A 5615-nucleotide genomic window follows, 5' to 3' on the forward strand; every position below is an offset into this window, starting at 1 on the left:
CAGTTCAAGGTGCTAACCTTACCACCCACTTTCTATTCATTCCTATGGGATTTTTAGAAGTGTTTTTATCAAAAGATGAACTCCCACTCTCACCCATTGATAAATACATTAGTAAAATCCCCGTAGGAATGAATAGAAAGCAGGTGAACTTTTCGGTGGTGAACTTTAATCTCACATTTGAATAAATCTTCCCCGTGGAGGCATTACAGGTTGGATTTTAGAGGATTTTGAAATCACAACTAAATTCACAAAGGGGGTTATTTACTTATTTTTGTCACTTTATTAAAAAATTCTACCAAGCTTCCAAACCCAAATTCCCTTAATTTAACAATAAATCTAACAATAAAGCTTCTTGGTGTCACCAAATACATTTTGTTTCACAACAAAATCGAGCATTGTTACTCCAAAAACTTGACTTGAAATTTCTGCCCTGAAAACGCTAATTTATCAAATTATGAAAAAAAACCCAGCACAAACAGACTATTGAGAATCCTGAAGGTAAAAAGGGACCATCTGCCTTTTGCTTCTACATGATTTTGAGGTTTCAGCTGGAGTATTTTCGGATTCGGATTTTTAGCAACTTCAGAGCATAATGATTCTTGTTTTTTCTCTAAAAATCTGAGGTTTTCCCTCTTGATAAGCTTGATAATTTGTTAATAAATAAAAACCACAATTTTTATTGAATTATTAAAAAGATCCAGACATAAAAAAAAAAGCACTGAACAATGCGGTAGAAAATACGAATTCATCTAAAACCTCAAAAAAATTTAGTTTTTCAGACAATTCCAAGCAAAAAAAACAACTGAAACCCTCTAAGGGGCTAGCACTCTAGCCTTTCTCGAAAGCTAGAGTGCTAGCCAAAACGTCAGCTTCTGTTTGTTAAATAAAAACACTTTTATTGGACTAATATCCAGAGTGCTCGCTTTGGTTCTGGATATTCATGATGCTTTTTTGCTGATAGCACCCAGGCAAATTACGAGTTGTGCCGGCTCTTCACGGATTCTATATATATATATATATATATCTACAGTATATATCTATATATATCTATATATATATATATATATATATATATATATATATATATATATATATATATATATATATATATACCTCTATATATATATATATATATATATATATATAGCACATAGACTCGTTTTACCAATAAATATTTCAAACCTGGCAGAAAGGGCATTGAGGACCACAGAGTTCCTAGACTGCATAGACCTTTCCTAGCTCTCGATCACCTAAGTTTGTAAGAAAAGAAGGTGCCCACAAAGAATTCTATTGTAAAGTAATTTAATTAGAATAGTGTATTATTCCTTATTGTACTTTTGTGCTTTCAAATGCAGCCCGATGCAGACAAAGTACGAATATTCACCTTAAGCTTCTGGCAGCTGTGTAGAAATCAATAAAAAAAATGCTGAAATGTTGAATTCAGCAGAAAATCTGTGCAGCATGTCTGTGTGTTGTAATGTGCTTCTAAATCTAATTTGCATATAAATATAATGCCTTCCGAAAAGAAAAAGAAACATTGAAAATTAAGCCACAGCCCATGCTTTGTGAGTTTTCTCACAATTAAAGAGAAAGTGTATTTGTATGTAAATTTCATTTGAATGTAATAGAATCCTTCAGATACGAATGCTGCAAGATTTTCAAATTTTAGTTCTTCGTCTCTTAATCTCATTCCTTTCTTCAAAAACCCCTTGATTATGTCTTGATCTGAATTGCCTTTTTTTTGTGATTCTTGGTTTGTCATTTGATGTTGGCATATCTTTGTGCTTATGCGAGTGAAATTATGTCATTCATTACACAATTCTTGCAGACAAAAAAAAGGACATCAAAAAGAATTCCATGAATGATTTGAAGACAGTGTTCTGTCAAACATCGAGCTTGGAGGATTAGACGAAAATAGCATGTCTGGCAAAATAAGGCCCATTGTGTTATATAGCAATATTATGCTCCAGCAAGGTTACCATATTAATGAGAGGACAATCTTTTTAAGATCATTTTCTTTTAGCACTATGGGAACTACTTTTGGTTTAGACTGCATTCTGGATTAGGACAATCAAACTGTAGACAGCCACACACGTGCAACTGAAGTCTACTGAGTGCCGAGCCATATTGTACACACAAGGTATGCTCTGTGCAGCACAATACAAGACACATTCAATTTTATGTAATTTTTAGTGATGGGTGAATTTCTGCCCTTTCGCTTCGCAGAAAAATTTGTGAATTTCGCACGAAATTTGCAAAGCGGCAAAACATTTGTGAAACGGCGCCGGCATCTCGTTTTTGACACCGGCATATCGTTTTTCCGGCTGTTTCGATAATTTATTCGCCGGTGTGAATTGCGCAAATTTGCACCTGCCGAATAAATGTAATTTATAATATTGCCCACCCGTGGGTGTGCTATAAAAGTGTGATTTTTGAGTGTGGGAGACGGGATAGGCTGCCTGCCATGGACCCCTTAAATCCTGATACCTGGGGTAACTCCCTGCAACTCCCGGGAACCCTGTATTATCTTCTTATCCTGTGTTCATTGAATAGAGATTTCATCTGAATAGTTCAAGTGGCATCTCCTATTGACTTTGTATCTTCCAACCTTGAGTAAATGATCTGGATCACAGGAGTTTCTTGCAGCAGTAACTTCTTTATTAACATTTAATAACTTAACAGTAGTAAAGTCAGTAGTCAGTAGTAAAGTCAGTAGTTACTCCCTTGAAGCATAATTCAGTTTAGAACATGTCTAAAATATCATCGCATAGGTAAAAACGTATGTAGAAATTACCACATTTCTGTACACAAATTCTCCCTGGGCACTGTTGTCTGTGATCCCAATGTTGGTATACAAGTATGTGATCCTCGCATTGAGGGGGGGGGGTCTTGTCTCTTGGCACCCTATCTGATCCTCAACTCACCCACTCAAGTCCCTATACTCTCCTCATTGGAGCAAATGGCTGCTCAGCTACAGTATCTTCCCTCAAGCCTACCAATCGGTCCTAGAGAAACTATGACCATAAACCTTATCTAAACCTGAACTCAGATTTGGACCCTGAAACTATATCCACTTCTCCAGTGAGAGCACTTGAAAAAGGATCCATGTCATGTTAAATAAATAATTTGCAGCTGATTACTGCCAATCATGTACCCCTTCCTACCCTTCGTTGATTCAGTATAAGTCTAAGGTCGGGTGGTGTAACCTATTTGGAAGTAGAGCGCATTTAACAGGTGTAAGAAGCTGAGCTTTTTCACTTCACCTCTCTAGTGAGGTGAGAGCTCTGCCATGTTATAGTGAACAATACTGAATAAGAGGATATTGCTTATTAAACTATTAATAGTCTCAGCATAATCTCAGTAAAAAAAACATTACAGTGCATTGTAACCAATGTATATAATGATTGTAAAAGTATTCAAGTCCTTCCCTTCTTATTACTTTCTGCAGTGCAGTCATCTTGTCTAGGGATTCTCAATTAACAGAGAACCAAAGATTCAGATCTTTTGTCAGATTGAAGGCATGGTCATGAATGAGTTGTTAAGGGCATTGAACACCTTCTTACTTTTCAATGTACTGTGGCCCTATTTCTTGTTTCGTTAGTGCCCTACTAAAAAGCTGGCTTTTATTTGAGTCTTAGGACTATATATGTTTAGCTACTTGAAATCCATGTTGCAATCTCCTTGTAATATTCAAGATGTATTTTTCTCAGTAATGACAACCTTCCAACCACTCCAACCCCTGCAGGGAAGCTTTGTGGAGTGACCGGAGTTGTTGACTTATGAACATTGTTCCATGGACATTGTTACAAAGTAGTAGTAGCTCACGCACACCTGTTCTGTGTAGATAATTCCAATTTCCTTGGTGCACAGTGATAGAGGTAACCGGCAACCTCAAATCTGATACTAAGAAAAGGCACACTGGCACACAAGCTGTGAATGCAGGTGAACACCTTGCAAAGATTTATTACCGGAAGTGCAACGTTTCGGGGCAAGCCCCTTTGTCAAGCATACAGGATCTGTGTAAGGTGGTACATTTATAGGTGATTCAATCAGTTAATTGACAGGTGCAATCAATTAGTGAAATTAAACAATTGTTTAAACAGCAATTAGCTAATAGCATTTAGTTACTGTGATGCAAATACAATGAAAAAGCATATAAAAAAAGTCTTATAGTTCTCTGAAACGAATAATGAAAAAGAAAAAAATGAAAAAGAAATTAACCCAAGGCTTTGGTTCATTTCCCGTATAATAAAAGTTCAAAGTCCAGTGGGAAACCTTATAAGCCCAATTTTCTAATGTAGCAAGAAAATATTTCAACAGTGTTGCAGTACCTAAAAAACAAACATGGACATAAAAATGGTTACAAAATGTAACTATAAATTCTTACCCTGTCTGAAGGAAAAAATAGAAGAATACCTGTCCCTGCATCAGGAAATTTGCACATAGTTTTCTTATCTGGAAAAATTAAACAAAGAGAGTTAGAACACCCAGAAAAAGATAAATTCATAAATAGCAAGCCATACTGAACTCTTCATTAAGCCCTTTTGGATATTTAGTTTGGAGTAACCAGATCCAATAGCATTCTCTCTGTAATAAAATTCTCTTTTTATCCTGTCCTTGTTGTATTCTTATTTTCTCTAAAACCTGCCAACGGAGTTGTGCTACTCTGTGGCAGTTTGTGAAAAAATGTTTGGCAAGCCATGTTTCTTTCTTATATTTACTTGAAGCTGTTAGCTCGACATTTTCACTTTTTTGGGGTTGATAATTGCGGATAGTCGATTTATGTTCATTTAGCCTTGTTTTTATGGGTCTCGAAGTCTGCCCTATATAGGCTAGGCCGCATGGACATTTAATGCAGTAAATCACGTCTGAACTATCGCATGTGAAAAATCCATTGATTTCATGTTTCGTACCCTGCTGCGGGTGTGTAACTGTGTTGCCAGGGATTATTCCGTTACAGTGTCCGCAATTCCTGCAGGGAAAAGTGCCTTTATTGTGCGTTAAATCACCCATCTGTAGCTTACGTTTCTGAGGTTTAATTAGTTGTCCAATATTCTTACCCCTTCTGTAAGAAAAAAGAGGGGGAGCCTGGAACATATGCCCAAATTTTGCATCCATGGACATTGTTCCCATGTCAGTCAGTGAACTCTGAAGCTCTTTCAAGTCAAAGTCAAAGCATCCCTAGCGCTTTTTCTTATTGTTCTGTTGCTTACTTTGGATGCTATGCCTTCCATATCGCAATAATCAACTAATCATGTTCAGCTATATTTTATTGTCATTATCTATTTCAGACGTTTGTGAAAAAGGTTTGCATATATCAGTTTCATTCATTCGTATTTAAAGGATACGAATGAATGAAAACAGCCACAACTGTATGCTAAAAAAATAATACTATGCATATTTAATGAGAAAATAGTAGCAAAGAACTTCTATTATGGCATTGAAAACATTGTAACAATTACTATTACTGTAAAATATAATATTAAATATTGAATTAAAAATCTTTCTGCTTAATTTTGGTGTCCCATTTCATGTTTTCTGAGTGGAAAGCTCAACTCAAAATTGGCTATCAATTGTTTTCAGATTGGACAATACATACATTGTATGTGATTTTC

At 35.8% G+C, this 5615-nt stretch overlaps 1 long non-coding RNA gene across 1 annotated transcript; it reads right to left on the reverse strand.

Moving 5' to 3' along the window:
* Window positions 1-3931: 3931 nt before the first annotated feature.
* On the reverse strand, window positions 3932-5108 carry LOC121396160. The gene is made up of 2 exons (XR_005962865.1): window positions 4417-5108; window positions 3932-4331 (listed from the first exon to the last, which is right to left on the reverse strand). It is a non-coding gene; the product is annotated as an uncharacterized LOC121396160 (long non-coding RNA).
* Window positions 5109-5615: the final 507 nt, after the last annotated feature.

This window comes from Xenopus laevis, chromosome 7S (genome assembly GCF_017654675.1).
Source record: "Xenopus laevis strain J_2021 chromosome 7S, Xenopus_laevis_v10.1, whole genome shotgun sequence".
Classification (NCBI taxonomy): Eukaryota; Metazoa; Chordata; class Amphibia; order Anura; family Pipidae; genus Xenopus; species Xenopus laevis.